We start from the raw sequence: 23,026 nt of genomic DNA on the forward strand, positions 1-23,026 counted from the left end.
TCTACTTGGCGTGGAAGGCAAGCTAGGCAGTACGAATATGGATATCTCCTCCTTTGTAACCGACCTTGTGTAACCCTAGCCCCCTCCGGTGTCTATATAAACCGGAGGGTTTTTAGTCCGTAGGACAACATACAATCATACCATAGGCTAGCTTTTAGGGTTTAGCCTCTCCGATCTCGTGGTAGATCAACTCTTGTAATACTCATATCATCAAGAATAAATCAAGCAGGACGTAGGGTTTTACCTCCATCAAGAGGGCCCGAACCTGGGTAAAACATCGTGTCCCCTGCCTCTTGTTACCATCCGCCTTAGATGCATAGTTCAGGACCCCCTACCCGAGATCCGCCGGTTTTGACACCGACAGTGATGGTGAAGCTATCTCCGCAGGGCTTCGCCTAAGCACTACGAAAATATGACCGACGGAGAAAACTGGAGAGGGAGGCGCCACACACGGCTAAAACAATTGTTGTGGTTCTGTGTGGCACCCCCTTCCCACATATATATAGGTGGGGGAGGGAGGAGCAGCCAGGGAGGCGCCCCAAGTAGGCCGAATCCTACTTGGGGTCTCTCCCAAGCTGCCCCTTCCCTTTTTAGGTGTGCGGGGAAAGGCAGGCCGGGGTACTCCATAATGTCCTATTTTCAGCAAAGGTCATGCTGAAATTTTCTGTGAATTTTAGCATGACTTTGCTAAAAATAGGACATATGGGGTACTTGCGACTAATGCATGGGCCGGGGTATCTTAGTACTTAATTAAGTAGGATCAACTGCCTCTTGTGTTATACATATAGAAGTGTGATATCAACTCATAGTTATTACTAATGTTAGTTGCTCGTCATTGATAAACCCTAATCTGGTAGGATGACCTACTAAAAAAGCCCATACCACATATTCTATTTGGATGGCCCTGCTAACCCTTGACCATAAATACTTGAGATGGATGTAGCGGGCTTAAAGAAAGAAATGTATTAGGCCAACACCACACTGTGGATTATCTTATTGGACCCAACGCAAGAGATGATGTAGTTTTGAATTATGAATGTAGGAAATGTCGTCATCGGATGATGAAAGTCTCCCGGGGGAGTGCGGCTGGTGCCACGAAGATCGAGGTCTATGCGACAGGCCTCACCTGGACGATGGTTGGCGCTTCAGCATTAAGCTCGAGGACACCTTCGAAGCCGAAACAGTACACAACGACGACAAGTGTTATTTTCATAATTAAGCATGACTTCAACTATTTCAACGTGTAATTTTCATAGTTTACAATTCGAGTATAGCTTATCCCATGCCATGCAACACACTATGTCTTGGAGAGGATGGATTTTGAAGACCATGAAAATTCTGAAAAAAAGAAAATTCACCTAAGGACTCATCACGATGTGGATTTTGAAGTAAATCTATATAATTCTGGGAGCGTAACCCATTTTGGTTGCAAAAATTGGGAAGCATTTTGCAAGATGTATGGTTTTGATGAGGGTATGCTTGTTGCCATGGATCTTGGTGATCCTGACATCGACCAAGACAATTTGGACATTTGGGTCCTTGTTGATACGCCTCCAGTTCTATCGCTATGTGAGTTTCTCAAACATAGTTAATTATTAACTAATTTATATTATTCATTTCAAAATAGTTGACAGCTTATGGTCATTCTTCAAAGAATGTGCGGGAGATGGTAGACAAAACCCACTACACCGATGGCTCTGAATTAACTTACAAGGAGAAAAATCATCTGGTCGGATTTTGTACTGACATTGAGAATTACAATATCTACAATCAAACTCCTCAACATTATGGTCAATACATGCCACTGGTGCATGTGTTGAACTACGGTAACTACCATGGAGATACCCTGGTAAGATTTTTTACTATTATGACATCCATGCATCTTTTGCATACTTCTAAAACTAGTACATCATTGCTAACTATGAATTTATTACTATGTTTTTCAACAAATAATCCCAGAGAATTGTGTGCCTCATTTGATGTATCAGAAAGGTAGCCTTAATGTTTTGAACATACTGCCAGGTCATCCTACGAATCTCAACTGTCCATACCAGATTTCTAAAAGAAGTGGAGACATGCAAATCAAAGGATGGAAAAAATGTATGGACAGCCGTAAGGAGGTTCTTGAAAGCAAAAGGAAGCGAAGCGCAAGAATTGGAGACAGGATGATCTCCATTCTCCATAATGGAGAGTTAGGGTCTATTTTGTTTTATGCTATTTTACTTTAAATAGGGTATGTAGGTCATGTTTAGGCATAGCAGTAGTAGTAGCACGGAGATAAGAGAGGACACATCTCTCAAATATCTCCGAATGCAACATTATTGGCGACAAACTTGCTACTCGCGGTCTCGAGACTTGTAATGTTCTAACTTTGTTCGGTATTTTAAATTCAGAGACTAATATGATGAATTGTATTCAGAGACTAATCTTCTATTGTATTCGATAAATCTGCTGTTTATATGTTGTGCTCTCTATATTCTGTGCAGTAATATGTTCTGTAACCTGTGCAAATATCAGAAAAGAAAAAAATAATCCCTAATATTCATACTAGTGGCGCACCACTCAGCACTTTAGTGGCGCACTGCAAAAAAGCACACTAGTGACGCATCGTCAACTAGTGCGCCATTAGTAAGCCAGAGCACATGGGTAAATATGGCCCCCTGGGAGGCATACTAATGGCGCACCATGGGATATACTAATGGCGCACTGCATGGTGTGCCATTAGTATACCAGATACTAATGGCGCATCACAGGTGTGCCATTAGTAAAAAATTCTAATGGCGTGATGCTAGCGGCGCACCTGCAGTGTGCCATTAGTAGCCAAAATAGGTGCGCCACTAGCAGGCCTTTTCCTTATAGCGAGGGGAGGGAGGCGCCCTCCCCCCTTTCCTTTCTCCCATGTGGAGGGGAAGGCAGGAGGAGCTAGCCCTCCCCCTTTTCATTCCCTAGGGCCGGCCGACTAGGAGAGGGGCGCGCCAGCCCCTTGTGGGCTGGTCTGTCCCCCTCTTGGCCCATTAGGCCCATACACCTACCAGGGGTGTCCGAAACCCCTTCCGGTGACCTAATAGGTACCCGGTACACTCCGAAACCTTTTCAGTGTCCGGATACCAACGTCCTATATATCAATCTTTACCTCCAGACTATTCCGGAGCTCCTCATCATGTTCGTGATCTCATCCAGGACACCAAACAACATTCGATCACCAAATCATATAACTCATATAACACTATATCATCAACGAACGTTAAGCGTGCGGACCCTATGGGTTCAAGAACTATGTAGACATGACCGAGACACCTCTATGGTCAATAACAAATAGCGGAACCTGGATGCCCATATTGGCTCCCACATATACAACAAAGATCTTTATCGGTCGAACCTTATGACAACATACGTAATTCCCTTTGTCCATCGGTATGTTATTTGCTCGAGATTCGATCGTCGGTATCTTCATATCTAGTTTAATCTCATTATCGGCAAGTATCTTTACTCGTTCCCGTAATACATCATCCTGTAACCAACTCATTAGTCACTTTGCTTGCAATGCTTCTTATGATGTGTATTACCGATAGGGCCCAGAGATACCTCTCCAATACTCGGAGTGACAAATCCTAATCTCGATCTATGCCAACTCAACAAACACCTTTGGAGATACCTATAGAGCATCTTTATTATCATCCAGTTACATTGTGACGTCTGATAGCACACAAAGTATTCCTCCCGTGTCCGGGAGTTTGCATAATCTCATAGTCGAAGGAATGTGTATTGGACATTAAGAAAGCGACAGCAATAAACTGAGTGATCATATGCTAAGCTAACAGATCGGTCTTGTCCATCACATCATCTATTATATAATTAAGACAGAAGCCAAATTAGACACCACGTTCTTCCACATAAGCTAAAATAAGCCAAATTAGACACCACGTTCTTCCACATAAGCTAAAATAATATAAATCGTTGATTAATAATATGTATGGCTCAGATTTAACGATATTTCGTTACATACAAATATTCTAAACATGCACTATTTGACACATATTAAACATGTCACGTACAACTACCTATGAAGTAAACAGTGAAAAAAAAAGAATCGTGTATAGGAGAAGGAAAACTCAAATGTTGGAAAGCCAACATCACGTTTGTTGTATGTGTGAAGTACATGGACAACTAATCAAATCCAGTTTGAATTCTGTTAAGAGGAAAAAGAAACTTGCATAGCCGCCTAGAGGCTACGTAAAGCCATCTAGAGGCAACGTAAGGAACCTGCCACCTTTTTCTGATTCGAAAAAACCTGCCACATTTTGGCCCAGTTTCACACTACAGGTAATCAGAAAAGCTATTGCAATCAGCCCTTACCAATTGGATTAGTAAACCACATATTTACACGTACACAATCAGAATGTAAATTAATGGTAGATCCGATTCATGGTTACTGAAAATGAATGGGATTTGGTAGACTTGGAATGGCCAAAGAGTACGTGCCAAGATACAAATATCACAGCGGGCATGCAAGATATTGATCCAAGAAGAAGCATCAAGAAATAAATGTCAATATGAAATGTGTGCTAGCAAAGGAACAAGGTTATGTGGAAGCACCAATAAAGTTTCCGAATCCCACCAAAAAATAGAGGTTGGAGCATCATGTAGAATATTTAGAAAGCTATTTTAGTTGTATTAAAGAATGCAACTTGAACAAGCAATGTTGCCACAATATAAAAATATACAGGGTAGGCCAAGATTATTCTAGAGAGAACGACTTGGCATATTTTGGTGAGAATATGTATAACAATGAATATGCTATCCTAAATATGCATGACACAACAGGAATTAGAGTAGGATGAGTGCGAGAAATTAGCTAGATGCAAGATATTGCATTAATGTAAGTGCAATATTGCTAATGATGAGGTAGACGACGAAGGAGAACAAAAATCCTCATATCTTATACATTGTTGAACATTCTCTCTAGAAGATATAACAGTGAGGTTTTCATCCTTAGTTTAGAACTCCCTATTTGGATGAATCACAAAAACATAAATTAAGAATAATATGTGTCATCAAACATTTATAACATCATCCATTGTTCTACCAATATAAACATAAATATCATTATTTTTTATCTAGCATGGATGATTTTTATAGTAAAATCATTCATAATTTTATGAAGTTAAGCATACTGCAGATTATCTCAGATATAAAACAACATTTATAAAGATATAAAAAAATCTAGCCGCGCAAATGCGCGGGTAGCTTCGCTAGTTCTCCTAATGATCTGATCCCGTTATCAAATGACAACACATGTCTATGTTCAGGAAACCTTAACCATCTTTGATCAACAAGCTAGTCTAGTAGAGGCTTACTAGGGACATGGTATTTGTTTATGTATTCACACATGTATTTAAGGTTCCGATCAATACCATTCTAGTATGAATAATAAACCTTTATCATGAATAAGGAAATATAAAATAACAACTTTATTATTGCCTCTAGGGTATATTTCCTTCAAAACATAAGATATTTTTAGTGATATGTATATCAAAACTAGACTGTTTTCTATCAAATTGGTGAATATGTATTACTCTACTTTGGATGCGTTGCAAAGCATTGGCACATTGCCTTACTGTATTATTTTTTGGATACCAGACAAATGCCGGAGTACATATACGAAGAGAAGAGGCGCGCACACACAGTCGGTGTCTTGCTGTCTCGCACACATGAGAGTTATGTAAGAGCATCTCAAACCCGCCTCATACGCCCGGGCGGGCCGCCGATCGCTACCCGGTCATGATTTTTTGACCTAGATGGCCCCCTCAAACAGGGCACCCTCAAACGCCAGGGCTGACCATCACCCCATGCTGGCCCACCCAACCACACATAAAATCCTCCCCATTCGCTCGCCTCCAGATCCGTCGACCCTGAGCTCATCCCACGCGGCCCCGAGGAGGAGATGGTCGTCCGGCTTGCACTCCGCCACGCCCTGGAGGAGGCCCGTGGACGGCTTATGCCCGGTCTCCATCCGTCGGGAATCCATTGTGTCCGCCCAAATGGGGCATGGATCCGGCGCAAGGCCGGCCGTAGCTGCATCTCTGGAGGCCATGCGGTCCGTCTAGAATCCGAAAACGCTGGCGGACACGCAACTCCTCTGGTGGCGCGCTGATATTTGGGACGCACAGTCGTCCCACGAGGCCATGGCACGACGTGCATGCCGTGCAAGGCACCGAGCGCAGGAGGCGGCGGCAGCCCTCGCGGCGGTGGATGTTGGTGAGGCGGAGTCGCATTCTCCGATGCCCCATATGGGGCACTAGTCTGGGCACCGCAACCGCATCATGGTGGACCTTGGCGGCTCATCCTCGGACGGATCCATCATCTATCTGACGTCCACTAGCACCGTTCGGGTTTCGGTCTCTGACGAGGAAGAGTAGGGCATGGGAGACGGCGGGGCCCATGAGCCAGCTTGTGTCTCATGCCCTACCCTACCTTGCCGGCAACCAACCCAACACTCGGAGGAGCGCATCCGGCCACCGGACATGGCCATGGCGGACCCGGGCGAGCGAGGAGCAGAACCGGACGAGCTCCGGTTAAAGATCGCAATGTTGCATGTAATAATATGGATTCGAGGTACTCTAGATGTGGAATGCATTTTTTGATGGGTGACCAATCACTGTATGCGGACGCGCCCGACTGTAGATGCTCTCAGACACGGTAAACAAATAAACCCATAGGTGCACGATTGCTGCATGTGCGGGGTACGTGGTGGAGCACACCTTTGTAGGAATAGTCAGCTCGCGTGATAATTTGATCCGTAGGAGTTGATGGTCGGGGACCACAGGTAAACGACCTGGAGGCGGTGGCTCGCTAGTTGCCACATTTAAAATATCATTTATTGCGGGGTAATAGTTCCGATTTTCAATGGCGTGTTATACTATTTTTTAGAACGATTGGTATGGAGCGAAAATGGAATTCATCACTACTAGCTCTATCCAGGTTTACTAGTTCACATTGTATTTTGGGTCAAAGTTTGTTCATGAATTTTACATGTAAAATGTGAAGGCAAAATGAGATTTTTCTTATACCCAAACAAAAAAGGACCCGATGGAGTGATTTCTCTGACACGGACACGACCTCTCACTAGCGCATGCAGGCATTGAGCCGGCGCGCCGGCTGATACGTCTCCGTCGTATCTACTTTTCCAAACACTTTTGCCCTTGTTTTGGACTCTAACTTGCATGATTTGAATGGAACTAACCCGGACTGACGCTATTTTTAGCAGAATTACCATGTTGTTATTTATGTACAGAAACAAAAGTTCTTGGAATGACCTGAAACATCACGGAACATTTTTTCGGAAATAATAAAAAATCCTTGCAAAGATGAAGACCAGGGGCCCACACCCTAGCCACGAGAGTGGGGGGCGCGCCTGCCCCCAGGGCGCCCTCCCTACCTCGTGGGCCCCCTGGAGCTCCTCCGACCTCAACTCCAACTCTATATATTTGCTTTCGGGGAGAAAAAAATAAGGGAGAATGATTCATCGTGTTTTACCACACAGAGCCGCCCCAAGCCCTAAAACCTCTTGGGAGGGCTGATCTGGAGTCCGTTCGGGGCTCTGGGGAGGGGAATCCGTCGCCATCGTCATCATCAACCTTCCTCCATCACCAATTTCATGATGCTCACCGCCGTGCGTGAGTAATTCCATCGTAGTCTTGCTGGACGGTGATGGGTTGGATGAGATTTATCATGTAATCGAGTTACTTTTGTTAGGGTTTGATCCCTAGTATCCACTATGTTCTGAGATTGATGTTGCTATGACTTTGCTATGCTTAATGCTTGTCACTAGGGCCCGAGTGCCATGATTTCAGATCTGAACCTATTATGTTTTCATCAATATATGAGAGTTCTTGATCCTATCTTGCACGTCTATAGTCACCTATTATGTGTTATGATCCGTTAATCCCGAAGTGAGAATAATCAGGATACTTACCGGTGATGACCGTAGTTTGAGGAGTTCATGTATTCACTATGTGTTAATGCTTTGGTTCGGTACTCTATTAATTGGAGGCCTTAATATCCCTTAGTTTCCGTTAGGACCCCGCTGCCACGGGAGGGTAGGACAAAAGATGTCATGCAAGTTCTTTTCCATAAGCACGTATGACTATATTCGGAATACATGCCTATATTACATTGATGAATTAGAGCTAGTTCTGTGTCACCCTAAGTTATGACTGTTACATGATGAACTGCAGCCGGCATAATTCTCAATCACTGATCCATTGCCTACGAGATTTCATATATTGTTCTTCGCTTATTTACTTCTCCGTTGCTATTGCTATCATCACTACAAAATACCAAAAACATTACTTTTGCTATCATTACCTTTTGCTACCGCTACCACTACTACCATATTACTTTGGTACTAAACACTTTGCTGCAGATATTAGGTTTCAAGGTGTGGTTGAATTGACAACTCAGCTGCTAATACTTGAGAATATTCTTTGGCTCCCCTTGTGTCGAATCAATAAATTTGGGTTGAATACTCTATCCTCGAAATCTGTTGCGATCCCCTATACTTGTGGGTTATCAAGACTATTTTTTGGCGCCGGTGCCGGGGAGTATAGCTCTATTCTTTGAGTCACTTGGGATTTATATCTGCTTATCATTATGAAGAACTTGAGAGATCCAAAAACCAAGATTTATCCCTCAACTACGAGGGGAGGTAAGGAACTGCCATCTAGCTCTGCACTTGATTCACCTTCTGTTTTGAGTAAGCTTGCGACACCTAAACCTGCTTCTGCTATTCGTTCTGATATGTCACATGTTATTGATGATTCCACTTCCACTATGCATGATACTTATGGTGAAACTACTTCTATGCTTGATACTACTGTGCCACTTGGTGAATTTCTTGATGAACAACTTGCTAGGGTTAGAGAGAATTAAAATATTGAATCTAATAATATTGATGAAAGTGATGATGAAGACTCTCCCCCTAATAAATATGAATCACCTGTTATTCCTGAGGGTTATGTTTTGGAAAAAGAAGCTGCTTTAGCTATTTTAGCTTGCAAAGATAGATACGAGCTCAAGAGGTTATTAGCTAAATGGAAGCAGCAATCTCTTAATGCTAGAATGAAACCTGACCCTGCTTTTGCTACTTCACCTATCTGTGTTACCGATAAGGATTATGAATTCTCTGTTCATACTCATATCATTACTTTGGTTGAATCTGATCCTTTTCATGGCTATGAATCTGAAACTGTTGTGGCACATCTTACTAAATTAAATGATATAGCCACCCTATTCACTAATGATGAGAGCACTTGCTACTTTTATATCCTTAAAATATTTCCGTTCTCATTAAAAGGTGATGCTAAGATATGGTTTAATTCTCTTGATCCTGGTTGTGTGCGTAGTACCTAGGATATGATTTATTAGTTCTCTGCTAAATATTTCCCAGCTCATAAGAAACAAGCTGCCTTAAGGGATATATACAACTTTGTGCAAATTGAAGAAGAGAGTCTCCTACAAGCTCAGGGGAGGCTTCTCAAGTTACTTAATGCTTTGCCTGATCATCCTCTTAAGAAAAATGAAATACTTGATATCTTTTATAATGGACTAACAGATGCTTCCAGAGATTACCTGATAGTTGTGCTGGTTCTATTTTCAGGGAAAGAACACCGGATGAAGCTGAAATCCTATTGAATAATATGTTGACAAATGAAAATAATTGGACACTTCCTGAGCCTATTCCTAAACCAACTCCGAAGAAAAGAGGTGTTCTATTTCTCAGTCCTGAAGATATGCAAGAGGTAAAGAAATCTATGAAAGAAAATGGTATTAAAGCTGAAGATGTTAAGAATTTACCACCTATTGAAGAAATACATGGTCTTAATTTTCCGCCTGTTGAAGAAACATATGATTTTAATCCATTACCTATTTAAGAAACTCATGGTCTTGATAACCCGACACAGGTAGTAAAGGTAAATTCTCTCTATAGATATGATTAAGCTGAAATACCATTTACTAAGTTTGCTAGCCCAATGTTAGATGAGTTTGATAAATTTATGGTTAAGCAAGAAGACTTCAATTCTTATTTTGGTAGACAATTGAAACACAATTCAAATATACTTGAACACTTGGGTGATTATATGGCTAATGTTAAAGGTGAACTTAAACTTATTAGTAAACATGCTTCTATGGTTACCACTCAAGTAGAACAAGTACTTAAGGCTCAAAATGATTTGCTGAATTAATTGAATAGTAAGAATAATGATTTTGCTGTTAGAGTGGCTACTAGAACTGGTAGAATGACTCAGGAACCTCTGTATCCTGAAGGCCACTGAGGGAGTCCTGGATTAGGGGGTGTCCGGATGGCCGGACTATACCTTCAGCCGGACTCCTGGACTATGAAGATACAAGATTGAAGACTTCGTCCCATGTCTGGAAGGGACTTTCCTTGGCGTGGAAGGCAAGCTTGGCGATACGGATATGCAGATCTCCTACCATTGTAACCGACTTTTTGTAACCCTAACCCTCTCTGGTGTCTATATAAACCGGAGGGTTTTAGTCCGTAGGACAACATACAGAACAACAATCATACCATAGGCTAGCTTCTAGGGTTTAGCCTCCCTGATCTCGTGGTAGATCTACTCTTGTACTACCCATATCATCAATATTAATCAAGCAGGACGTAGGGTTTTACCTCCATCAAGAGGGCCCGAACCTGGGTACAACTTCGTGTCCCTTGCCTCTTGTTACCATCCGGCCTAGACACACAGTTCGGGACCCCCTACCCGAGATCCGCCGGTTTTGACACTGACATTGGTGCTTTCATTGAGAGTTCCTCTGTGTCGTCGCCGTTAGGCTTGATGGCCCCTACGATCATCAATAGCGATCAGTCCAGGGTGAGACCTTCCTCCCCGGACAGATCTTCGTCTTCGGCGGCTTCGCACTGCGGGCTAATTCACTTGGCCATCTGGAGCAGATCAAAAGCTATGCCCCTGGCCGTCAGGTCAGATTTGGAAGTTTAAACTACACGGCTGACATCCGCGGGGACCTGATCCTCGACGGATTTGAGTCACTGCCGAGAGCGTCGCACTATCACGACGAGCATGATCTAGCTCTGCCGCCGAACAGTGCCCTGGAGGCCGCACCCGCATCGGCTTCAACCCTGAATTCGGAGCCAACTGCGCCGATCGAGGATGGGTGGTTGGACGCCGCCTCGGGGGCTGCGATCCCAACGGCGATCGAGCCGAACACCAGCCCTGCACTCCGCGAGACTCGTGACTCCAAGGAGCCGGACTCCTCTCCGGACTCCGAACCCTCCGCGCCCCTGCCGATCGAATCCAATTGGGCACCGATCATGGAGTTTACTGCCGCGGACATCTTTCAGCACTCGCCTTTTGGCGATATTCTGAAAACACTAAAGTCTCTCTCTTTATCAGGAGAGCCCTGGCCGGACTACGGTCAGAAAGGTTGGTATACAGACAATGAAGAAATTCAAAGACCACCCACCACCCACTTTGTAGCCACTGTCGACGATTTAACCGACATGCTCGACTTCGACTCCGAAGACATCGACGGTATGGACACCGATGCAGGAGACGATGAAGAACCAGCGCCTATTGGGCCCTGGAAAGCCACCTCGTCATATGACATATACATGGTGGACACCCCAAAAGAAGGAGATGGCGATGGAACAGCGGAGGATGACCCCTCCAAGAAACAGCCTAAGCGCCGGCGTCAGCGGCGCCGCTCAAAATCCCGCCAAAGCAAACACGGTGATTCCGGCACGGGAGATAATAATACTCCGGAGAGTGTCGAAGAAAACCCACTCCAGCAAGATTCAGCACAGGAGGATGGAGAAGCCAGCCCTCATGAGACAGCGGAAGACAGAGAGGTCGAGGACGATAATTATATGCCTCCCTCCGAAGACGAGGCAAGCCTCGACGATGACGCATTTGTCATGCCAGAGGATCCCGTCGAGCAAGAGCGTTTTCAACGCAGGCTTATGGCCACGGTGAGAAGCCTCAAGAAAAAACAGCAACAACTTAGAGCTGATCAAGATTTGCTAGTCGACAGATAGACTGAAGTCCTTGCGGACGAAGAGCATAAACTCGAACGCCCCTCCAAGAGCTACCCAAAGCGCAGGTTGCTACCCCGATTAGAGGAGGAAGCACTTAAACCTACATCACTAGCACTTGATACGGCCGACTGGCCACCTCGTGGCCGCGACAGAGAGGCCTCTCGGCCCTCCACTCAAGCCGCACCCCGTACCAAGACATGGGAAAATGCGCCTGACCTGCGAGATATGTTGGAGGACAAGGCAAGGCAAACAAGATCGATCTACGGACTGCCTGGATGCCCCACGACTCGAGACTGTAACCGTCATGCCGGACACAAATCCGGCAGGGCCGAACACAGTAGACAAAACTCATTGGAGCTACATCATGATATAGCCCAGTACAGAGGTGCCGCACACCCACTAAGCTTCACAGACGAAGTAATGGATCATCAAATCCCCGAGGGTTTCAAACCCGTAAACATCGAATCATATGATGGTACAACAGATCCTGTGGTATGGATCGAGGATTATCTCCTTCATATCCATATGGCCCGCGGCGATGATCTCCACGCCATCAAATACCTCCCACTTAAGCTTAAAGGACCAGCTCGGCATTGGCTTAACAGCTTGCCAGCAGGATCAATCAGTTGTTGGGAGGACCTGGAAGCCGCATTCCTCGACAATTTCCAGGGCACTTATGTGCGACCCCCAGACGCAGATGACCTAAGCCACGTAATTCAGCAGCCAGATGAATCGGCCAGGCAATTCTGGACACGGTTCCTAACAAAGAAAAATCAAATAGTCGACTGTCCGGACGCAGAGGCCCTAGCAGCCTTCAAGCAAAATATCCATGACGAGTGGCTTGCCCGGCACCTTGGACAGGAAAAGCCGAAATCTATGGCAGCACTCACGACACTCATGACTCGCTTTTGCGCGGGAGAAGACAGCTGGCTTGCTCGTTGCAACAATATGACCAAGAACCCTGGTAATTCGGATACCAGGGACAGTAGTGGCAGGTCGCGTTGCAACAAGTAGAAGCGCTGCATTAACGACGACAATGCTGAGGATAGGTTAGTTAATGCCGGATTCAGAGGCTATAAATCCGGTTAGCGGAAAAAGCCATTCAAAAGAAATCCGAGGGGCCCGTCCATCTTGGACCGAATACTCGACCGCTTGTGCCAGATACACGGCACCCCCGAAAAGCCGGCCAATCACACCAACAGGGATTGTTGGGTGTTCAAGCAGGCAGGCAAGTTAAATGCCGAAAATACTGACAAGGGGCTGCATAGCGATGATGACGAAGAGCCTCGACCGCCGAACAACAGTGGATAGAAGGGTTTTCCCCCACAAGTGCGGACGGTGAACATGATATACGCAACCCACATCCCCAAGAGGGAGCAGAAGCGCGCGTTAAGGGACGTATACGCGTTAGAGCCAGTCACCCCAAAGTTCAACCCATGGTCCTCCTGCCCGATCACCTTTGATCAAAGGGACCATCCCACTAGCACCCATCATGGCAGATTCGCCGCATTGGTTCTAGACCCAATTATTGACGGATTTCATCTCACTAGAGTCCTTATGGACTGCGGCAGCAGCCTGAACCTGCTTTACCAGGATACAGTGCGGAAAATGGGCATAGATCCCTCGAGGATGAAGCCCACCAAAATGACCTTTAAAGGCGTAATACCAGGTGTAGAGGCCAACTGTACAGGCTCAGTCACACTTGAAGTGGTCTTCGGATCTCCGGATAATTTCCGAAGCGAGGAGTTAACCTTCGACATAGTCCCATTCCGCAGTGGCTATCACGCACAGCTCGGGCGAACCGCATTCGCCAAGTTCAATGCGGTACCGCACTACGCATACCTTAAGCTCAAGATGCCAGGCCCTCGAGGAGTAATTACGGTCAATGGAAACACCGAACGCTCCCTCCGAACGGAGGAGCACACGGCAACCCTTGCAGCGGAAGTACAAAGCAGCCTCTCCAGGCAGTTCTCTAGTCTGGCCATTAAACGTCCGGACACCGTCAAGCGCGCCTGGAGTAACCTACAACAAGACCTCCTGGCACGTTCCGAGCAGGCGTAGCAATGCGCCCCCCACCCCAGCCCTCGCAAAAATGCGACACCAGTGCTTCACGTACATAACTACGCTCTAGAAATACCATGGGTACAGGGGGAGGGGCACCATCATGGCACGCCCGAAACACAGCTTAAACCGCACCAGTGGCTGCCAATTTTTTAATTTTCTCTTACTTTCAGGACTCCATTCTTCGGAAGGCATGTTCGGCAGTTCAATTTCCGCACAAACGATGCAAGAACCAGGGAAGCAGACAAGCCATGCCGCATTACGGAACTCCCAGGTGGTCTCTATCACGAGCAGTATACCTGTTTCGCATACCATTCCACAGCCTGCCCCTGGAACAGACATGTTAAATAGTCCAACCTTTTGCTTATCGTATTATTTTGTATCGTTCTGCTTTGATCGCAACCCTTTTTAATAAACAATGCATAGCTTTTGTCTATTTTTGCATTACTCTTTTTTTTACAAATATATGTTCTTTAACGACATGTTGCACCCGTACACTTTGGTACGGCAAAAATACGCCAGGGGCTTTAGTACCCCTCAATATGGTGTGAGAAGTCCTAACACTTTAACAAGTGCGGCACCCCGAACTTATAGCATTATATGCATCGGCTCTGAATCATGTCTTGGGTCAATAGTTGGGTTTGCCCGGCTCCTATGTTTTGGTGCCTTATGTTCCGCTATATCGGCTAAGGTAGCACTAGGAGAACTACTGCGATTGTGCCCCAGTTGAGCTGGGTCGAGCACCTCAGTAGAGAAAGCTAAAACTGATAAGCGAGAGCTGGTCGCTGTTCGAGAGGTCTTTCGAGTCCCTAAAGACTTATGCCGCTTAGAACGAGGAGTCGGCTCCGTCCGGCCAAGGCGTGGATAGCGCCCCAAACTCGGTCTTCCAAATACCAGGGGCTTCACCAAAATTTAAAACTATAGAATTTTATGGCTAAGTGAGAGTGTTCACGCATTATAGTCGGATTGCCTTGTTCGTTGTGCTGAGCGCCTCCCTCGAAGGACCCAAACATGGGAAAAAGAGCGCTCAGGTTTATCCCCGAACACCCCAGCACTAGCGGCACGGGGGCAGAAGCCGACGACTCGCCATCTCTTAGAAACGATAAACAGCCGCACAGAAGGTAATATTTTAAATTCCAACAACATTGCTCAGCGCATATGAACAAGTTTTCAGCGCACAGGACAAAACGAGTGAGTTTTACTCAAAAATTACATCCTTGGAACATTCATCCGCCACAAGGCGGGAACCCTTCAGAACATCCGTATAATAATTCTCGGGCTTGCGATGCTCCTTCCCCAGCGGTGGCCCGTCCTTCACAAGCTTCTCAGCATCCAGCTTGCCCCAGTGCACCTTAGCACGGGCAAGTGCCCTACGGGCACCTTCAATGCAGACGGAGCGCTTTATGACTTTGAGCCTTGGACAGGCCCCCACCAGCCGCCGCACCAGCCCGAAATAGCTCCCAGGCAGAGCCTCTCCAGGCCACAGCCGAACTATGAGGCCCTTCATGGCCTGTTCGGCCGCCTTGTGGAGGTCGACTAGTTGCTTCAGCTGGTCGCTCAGGGGCACGGGGTGTCCGGCCTCAGCATACTGAGACCAGAACACCTTCTCTGTCGAGCTGCCCTCCTCGGCTCGATTGAATGCGGCAGCATCGGACACGCTACGGGGAAGATCTGTGAATGCTTCTGGAGAGCTCCGGATTCGGGTAAGTAACAAGTAACTCACGTTTATGTGTTTGCTTTGCATAAAGAATGCCTTACCCGCCGCTATCTTTTTCACCGCATCCAACTCCTAGAGGGTCTTCTGGGATTCGGCCTTGGCAGACTTGGCATTTTCAATAGCCGCCGCGAGCTCGGACGCTCGCGTCTTTGAGTCAAGCTCCAAACTCTCATGTTTTTTCATGAGAACCTGGAGCTCTTGCTGCACCTTGCCAACCTGGGCCTCATACTTCTCCCGCTCGGTGCGCTCCGTGGCCGCCCTCTTCTCGGCCTCGAGCAGCGCTTGCTTAAGGGTCACCACCTCAGATGTGGCCCCTACAATAGCCACGATAATCCTGTCATTTTTTGCAATTGCACCTATATATATATATATATATATATATATATATATATATATATATATATATATATATATATATATATATATATATATATATATATATATTTAAACAAGGTATTTCTTACCTTCCTTGTCATCGAGCTGGTTCTTGGCACGCCCGAGCTCTTGCTCGGACTGCTCAAGGTTCTGCTTTAGCGTGTCCACTTCCGCAGTCAGTTCGGCGGATGCCAGTAGAGAAGCCTACATACGCATATTGACTCTTTTTTGTTAGACTCCTGCAAATTTAATTTGATCCTCTATTCGGCTTTTCTTCCCGAATGCCAAATGGAGTATCAGGGGCTACTGTCTATGCGGTAATATTATTTACACATTCTTTACTTACCTGAAAGCCTATTAAAAGGCTAGTACAAGCTTCAGTCTATCTGCTCTTGGCGGACTGAACCTTCTGGACCACCGCACTCATAATGGTGCGGTGCTCCTCGTCGATGGAGGCGCCTTTGAGCACCTCCAATAGATTGTCCGGTGCCTCCGGTTGGACAGGGGTCACCGGCACGGTGGGCTTGTTCCTCTTGGAAGGAGGTCGCCCGCCGGACTCTGGAACCTTTGAAGGTTCCGCAGCGGTGTCCGGTCTAGAGCCGAACTTGGAGCCCTGAGGGGTTTTATCCCCTTTACTCCTAGAGTCCGGGAGGTCGCCTTGTGGCGCCTCCAGGACCACCTCCTACTGGCTTGGAGCCTGTTGGGACAACACTTCGGCGTCGTCCATAGGGCGGGGGGAGGAAGTCGTCGGAAGCGAATTCATATCCGACGAGTCCAGTGAACCGCTCGACGACACGTCGAGCCGGTCTTTGGGTGGGCTGCATAAACATATTCGACATAAGGGAAAGCTGTGCAATAAAGGAATACTATGAATTACTCTGGTAACCGGATACTTACGATTTCGCCAGGGGCTTGGCCCTGAGTGGCCACTCCTCTCCGCCGTCGTCGGCGTCAGTGGAGTAGTCCGAAGGAAGGGTTTTTCTCCTTCTTGGACCCTTCGGCCTCCTCAGTGAGGGCGGCCTTCCTTTTCTTCTCTCCCCCCGCTGAAGGGGGAGAGGTCTCTTCTTCCTCCTCCTCGTCTTCATGGTAGGACTGCGCCTTGGAGCCGTCGGATGATGAACCCGACACCTCCTGGCGCCGGGCACTTTTTCGAGTCCCCGTGGCCCTCTTCGTGGCCTTCTTCTCCGGCACCACATAGGGTGTCGGAACCAGCAGCTTCACCCAGCGGGCATTTGCTGGATCTTCGGGCAAAGGAGCCGGACAGTCGATCTGTCCGGACTTCGCCTGCCAAACCTGTCAAAGGTAAGGGAGCTTAGATCCCGCATAGAGTTAAACTATGAAAAACTAATACCCCGTAAAAGGCACAAACAACTTACTGCACTGGCATGACGCTGCATGCTGAATCCGCGATCCTCGGTAGAAAATGCGGGAGCCTCGGCACCCTTGAAAAGCACCTTCCAGACGTCTTCGTACGTCATGTCAAAGAGCCTGTTCATAGTTCGGTGCTGCGCCGGGTTGAACTCCCACAGATTGAAGGCCCGTTGTTGACACAAGAGGATCCGGCGGATGAGCATGACCTGGACTATGTTGACAAGCCTGAGCTGCTTGTCCACCAGGGTTTGGATGCATGTTTGCAGTCCAGTCACCTCTCCTTTGCTGCCCCACGAGAGGCCCGTCTCTTTCCAGGACGTGAGCCGCATTGGGGGTCCGGACTGGAACGCGGGGGCTGCGACCCACTCAGGGTCGCGCGGCTCGGTGATGTAAAACCACCCCGATTGCCACCCCTTCAGGGTCTCCACAAAGGAGACCTCGAGCCATAAGATGTTGGGCATCTTGCCCACCATGGCGCCTCTGCACTCCGCCTGGTTGCCGCGCACCACCTTTGGCTTGACATTGAAAGTCTTGAGCCATAGGATGAAATGGGGCGGATGCAGAGGAAAGCCTCGCACACGACGATAAACGCCGAGATGTTGAGGATGAAATTCGGGGCCAGATCATGGAAATCCAGGCCGTAGTAGAACATGAGTCCCCGGACGAATGGGTGGATAGGAAAGCCCAGTCCGCGGAGGAAGTGGGGAAGGAACACTACCCTCTCATGGGGCCTTGGGGTGGGGAGGAGCTGCCCCTCTTCGGGAAGCCGGTGCGCGATGTTGTTAGACAAGTATCCGGCCTTCCTCAGTTCTTTGATGTGTCCCTCCGTGACGGAGGAGACCATCCACTTGCCTCCCGCTTCGGACATGGCTGGAGAAGGTTGAGGTGGGGAGTGCGGATTTGGGCGCTGGAGCTCGAGTGCGCGAAAATGGATAGGCGAAGGAGGAAGAAGGCATGGGTGAAAAGGTGGATCCTTATCCCCTTATATGGGTGGACGCAACTACATGTCCCCACCAGCCTGGTAAAACTCGCTTATCTCCAAGCACCGTAATCAATGGCGAGGTTGGGTTAACCACGCCCGTATTGATGAGAATCCTGGAATAAGGGGACACGATCTCTGCTTTAACAAGACGTGCCAAGGAAACCGCCTCGCATGACGCGCTGAGGTGGGATAGTAAAAAGATTCGAATAAAGGCTTGGCCGTGGTGCGTCACACTACGGAATACGTCAGCAGATTAGATTTGTGTAAATATTATTCTCTCTATGGCAATATGTGGAAACTTATTTTACAGAGGCGGACACTATCTTTGTGTTTGAAATCTTCTATGAAGTACTTGGAGGAGGAACCCGCCTTTCAATGTCGAAGACAAACTGTGAATCGGACTCGTCGTCATTGAAGCCTGGTTCAGGGGCTACTGAGGGAGTCCTGGATTAGGGGGTGTCCGGATGGACGGACTATACCTTCGTCCGGACTCCTGGACTATGAAGATACAAGATTGAAGACTTCATCCCATGTCCGGAAGGGACTTTCCTTGGCGTGGAAGGCAAGCTTGGCGATACGGATATGCGGATCTCCTACCATTGTAACCGACTTTGTGTAACCCTAACCCTCTCCGATGTCTATATAAACCGGAGGGTTTTAGTCCGTAGGACAACATACAGAACAACAATCATACCATAGGCTAGCTTCTAGGGTTTAGCCTCTCCGATCTCGTGGTAGATCTACTCTTGTACTACCCATATCATCAATAATAATCAAGCAGGACGTAGGGTTTTACCTCCATCAAGAGGGCCTGAACCTGGGTAAAACTTCGTGTCCCTTGCCTCCTGTTACCATCCGGCCTAGACGCACAGTTCGGGACCCCCTACCCGAGATCCGCAGGTTTTGACACCGACAGCCACCCTAAGAGAATTTACCAAGATTCTCAGAGAAATAATATAGATGCACCCAGTCCTTCTAAAAGGAAGAAAAATAAAAATGATAGGACTTTGCATGCTTCTAGTGAACCTATTGCTGAACCACTTGAGAATCCAAATGATATTTCTATTTCTGATGCTGAAACACAATCTGGTAATGAACCTGAAACTAGTGATAATGTTAATGATAATGTTCATGATGATGCTCAACCTAGCAATGATAATGATATAGAAATTGAACCTGCTGTTGATCTTGATAACCCACAATCAAAGAATCAACGTTATGATAAGAAAGACTTTGTTGCTAGGAAACATGGTAAAGAAAGAGAACCATGGGTTCAGAAACCCATGCCTTTTCCTCCCAAACCATCCAAGAAAAAGGATGATGAGGATTTTGAGCGCTTTGCTGAAATGATTAGACCTATCTTTTTGCGTATGTGATTAACTAATATGCTTAAAATGAATCCTTATGCTAAGTATATGAAAGATATTGTTACGAATAAAAGAAAGATACCGGAAGCTGAAATTTCCACCATTCTTGCTAATCATACTTTTAAGGGTGGAATACCAAAGAAACTTGGAGATCCAGGAGTACCCACTATACCATACTCCATTAAAAGAAACTATGTTAAAACTGCTTTATGTGATCTTGGAGCCGGTGTTAGTGTTATGCCTCTCTCTTTATATCGTAGACTTGATTTGAATAAGTTGACACCTCCTGGAATATCTTTGCAAATGGCTGATAAATCAACTGCTATACCTGTCGGTATTTGTGAGGATGTGTCTGTTGTAGTTGCAAACGTTACTATTTTAATGAACTTTGTTATTCTTGATATTCCCGAGGATGATAGTATGTCTATTATTCTTGGAAGACCCTTTTTGAATACTGCAGGGGCCATTATTGATTGCAACAAAGGCAATGTCACTTTTCATCTTAATGGTAATGAGCATACGGTACACTTTCCGAGGAAACAACCTCAAGTTCATAGTATCAATTCTATTGGAAAAATTCCATCGATTATTTTTGAAGGTTTTGAATTCCCTCTTCCTATTGTCAAGAAGAAATATTATATTCTTATTGTTGGGGATGTGCATATCCCCGTTGAGGTAACCTAGTGTTATTCGAAAATTCTCCGGTTCCATGTTATTCGGAATGAGTTTGTTAACAAGACCTGATCAACCTTGTTCATGGATTCCTTTTGATGATCATGAGATGGATGAATTTAGAAAACACAACCTTCTGTACCCTCCTGTTACTTTCTGTTATTTATATTAAATAAAATAAAAATAAGTATTTTCCGTCTATTATCTGAATTATCCATGCAATAAAATACCCCAAAAATAAAAGTTCTTCAAATGCCCTGAAATTTAAATACGGTTTTTTCTAGAATATTCGAGAACATTTGGCACTGAGAACACAGCATGAGGGGCAAGCACCTGGCCACGATGGTGGAGGGCGTGCCCTACCCCCCTGGGCGCGCCCCCCTGCCTCATGGGTCCACGGTGGTCCTCCTCCACTTATTCCTGCACCCACACACTCCTTCTTCCTCCCACAAACACGAATATCCAGCTCAAGCACGAGTTCTAGCTAATTTTGCTGCCATTTTCGATCTCCTTGCTCAAAGCACCTCTCACAAAACTGCTTGGGGGGATTGTTCCTTGGTATGTGACTCCTCCATTGGTCCAATTAGTTTTTTGTTCTAGTGCTTTATTCATTGCAAAATTTTGCTGCTTAGGTGACCCTATTCTTGAGCTTGCATGTCAAATTTATATGGTCAAAAGTAGTTTTGATGCATGAATTAGGCTCTAGGCCCTTGTAGGAGTAGTTGTTATCAATATTGTTGAGTTTGGTTCACTTTTAATAGAAGTTACTAAAAATTTCAGAATTTTTTAGAGAATAATGAAGAGATTTTTGAGGGGCTCATCGAGCCGAAGCTCGAAGGAAAAGCAAAATTAAAAAGCAGAGAGGCCCAAATATAATCTGCCTCGCACCGCGGAGGTTCGTCCGTGTGAATGGCCTTCTGATGATTTCTTGAGAGCAGCCGGGATTTATGATGATTTTTATGAATTGGCTGAGAATGCAGGCCTCACCGCCTTCCTCCACGACCAACGCGACCAGTATCTCTTACTCACCAATATCTTTGTGCAAAACTTTCATTTCCATGCTAGGAGCTCACCACCTATGGTGGAGTTTTATTTATATGATGAGCATAAGGAGATGTCACTCTATGATTTTTGTTGGAAGGTTTCCGATGCACGAATCACTAGCATACATTTTCCTGTTTTACGCTACTTTGCAATATTTTCTAGTCGTTGCTTAATTGGTCGTGAAAACTGTGGAAACCTTAGTGTTCCTTATATTATTATTTTGTTTCACGGTTTATTCTGTGATAACTCTGTTAGTATGAGCGGTATTATTGCTAAACGGTTAAGTATGAACCGTACAAAGGGCCCCTTCTGTGGAGGCATCTATGCTTAGCGCCTAGCTGCACATTTTAACATACCTATTAGGCATTATGAGAAGGAAGAAAAATTGCTGCCCACTGTTTATTTAGATTATAAGAGTATGGTGGCACACGATTTTATTATTAAGAATAGGGAAGGGGAGCTTAAATACAAATTGTTCTTTCATAAACATCATCCTAAGACTATTACCCTGCCTGCTCCTTCCTTGTTTGATTTATCTGCAGGCCAGTACCTTGTTCCGTTAGAGGCTATCCATGCCTACCGGAACCCTACATCAGCCACAGAGCCAGAGTCAAAACCACAAGTTGATCCTCCACGATAGTCTAATTACCATTGGGATCCGGAGATGATTGCCAACCAGTGGCAATCAGAGTCTTCTTCTTTGTAGTACGACCCCAACTATTACTATGGATATCCGCCAGGCCAGCCGTGGCCATAGACCAACTTAGGCCAAAAGCCTAAGCTTCGGGGGGTACGTATTTCTCACCGACATTACATTTATGTTCACACACTCATTGTTAGATGTCGGTTCTCATACTTTTTCATTGTATCATCCGTGCTAGTTTATTTCCCTTTTATACTTTCTTCTTGTGTGTTTAATTAACCTTAAGAGAAAATAATAGTTGTAGCTTTTAGCTAGTTTTAATTTCGATGCTTGTAGTAGTAATTAAAAAGAAAACCCAAAAAGATTTCCTGATCTTCTTTTGCTTGTTGGGAGCTTTCCTGCGTAAATAGTTTTATTTATTTTCTTTTCTTTGGGAGTCGATAGGAGAAGACCATAATTAAATTGTTGAAGTGGCTCTTATATGCATTATTGTTGATCTGACCAAGAGCCCGTATTGCCTTGTCTTCTCCTCTTTATTGAATGCTCGCAGATTCCAACTTAGTCCAATGCACGCGCACTATTATTATTATTCACATCATTCAGTCGTGCAAGTGAAAGGCAATTATGACGATATATGATGGACTGACTGAGATGAGAAAAGATGGTATGAACTCGACCTCTCTTGTTTTTGTAAATATGATTAGTTCATCGTTCCTGA

Source organism: Triticum dicoccoides, chromosome 3A (assembly GCF_002162155.2).
Source record: "Triticum dicoccoides isolate Atlit2015 ecotype Zavitan chromosome 3A, WEW_v2.0, whole genome shotgun sequence".
NCBI classification, from domain to species: Eukaryota; Viridiplantae; Streptophyta; class Magnoliopsida; order Poales; family Poaceae; genus Triticum; species Triticum dicoccoides.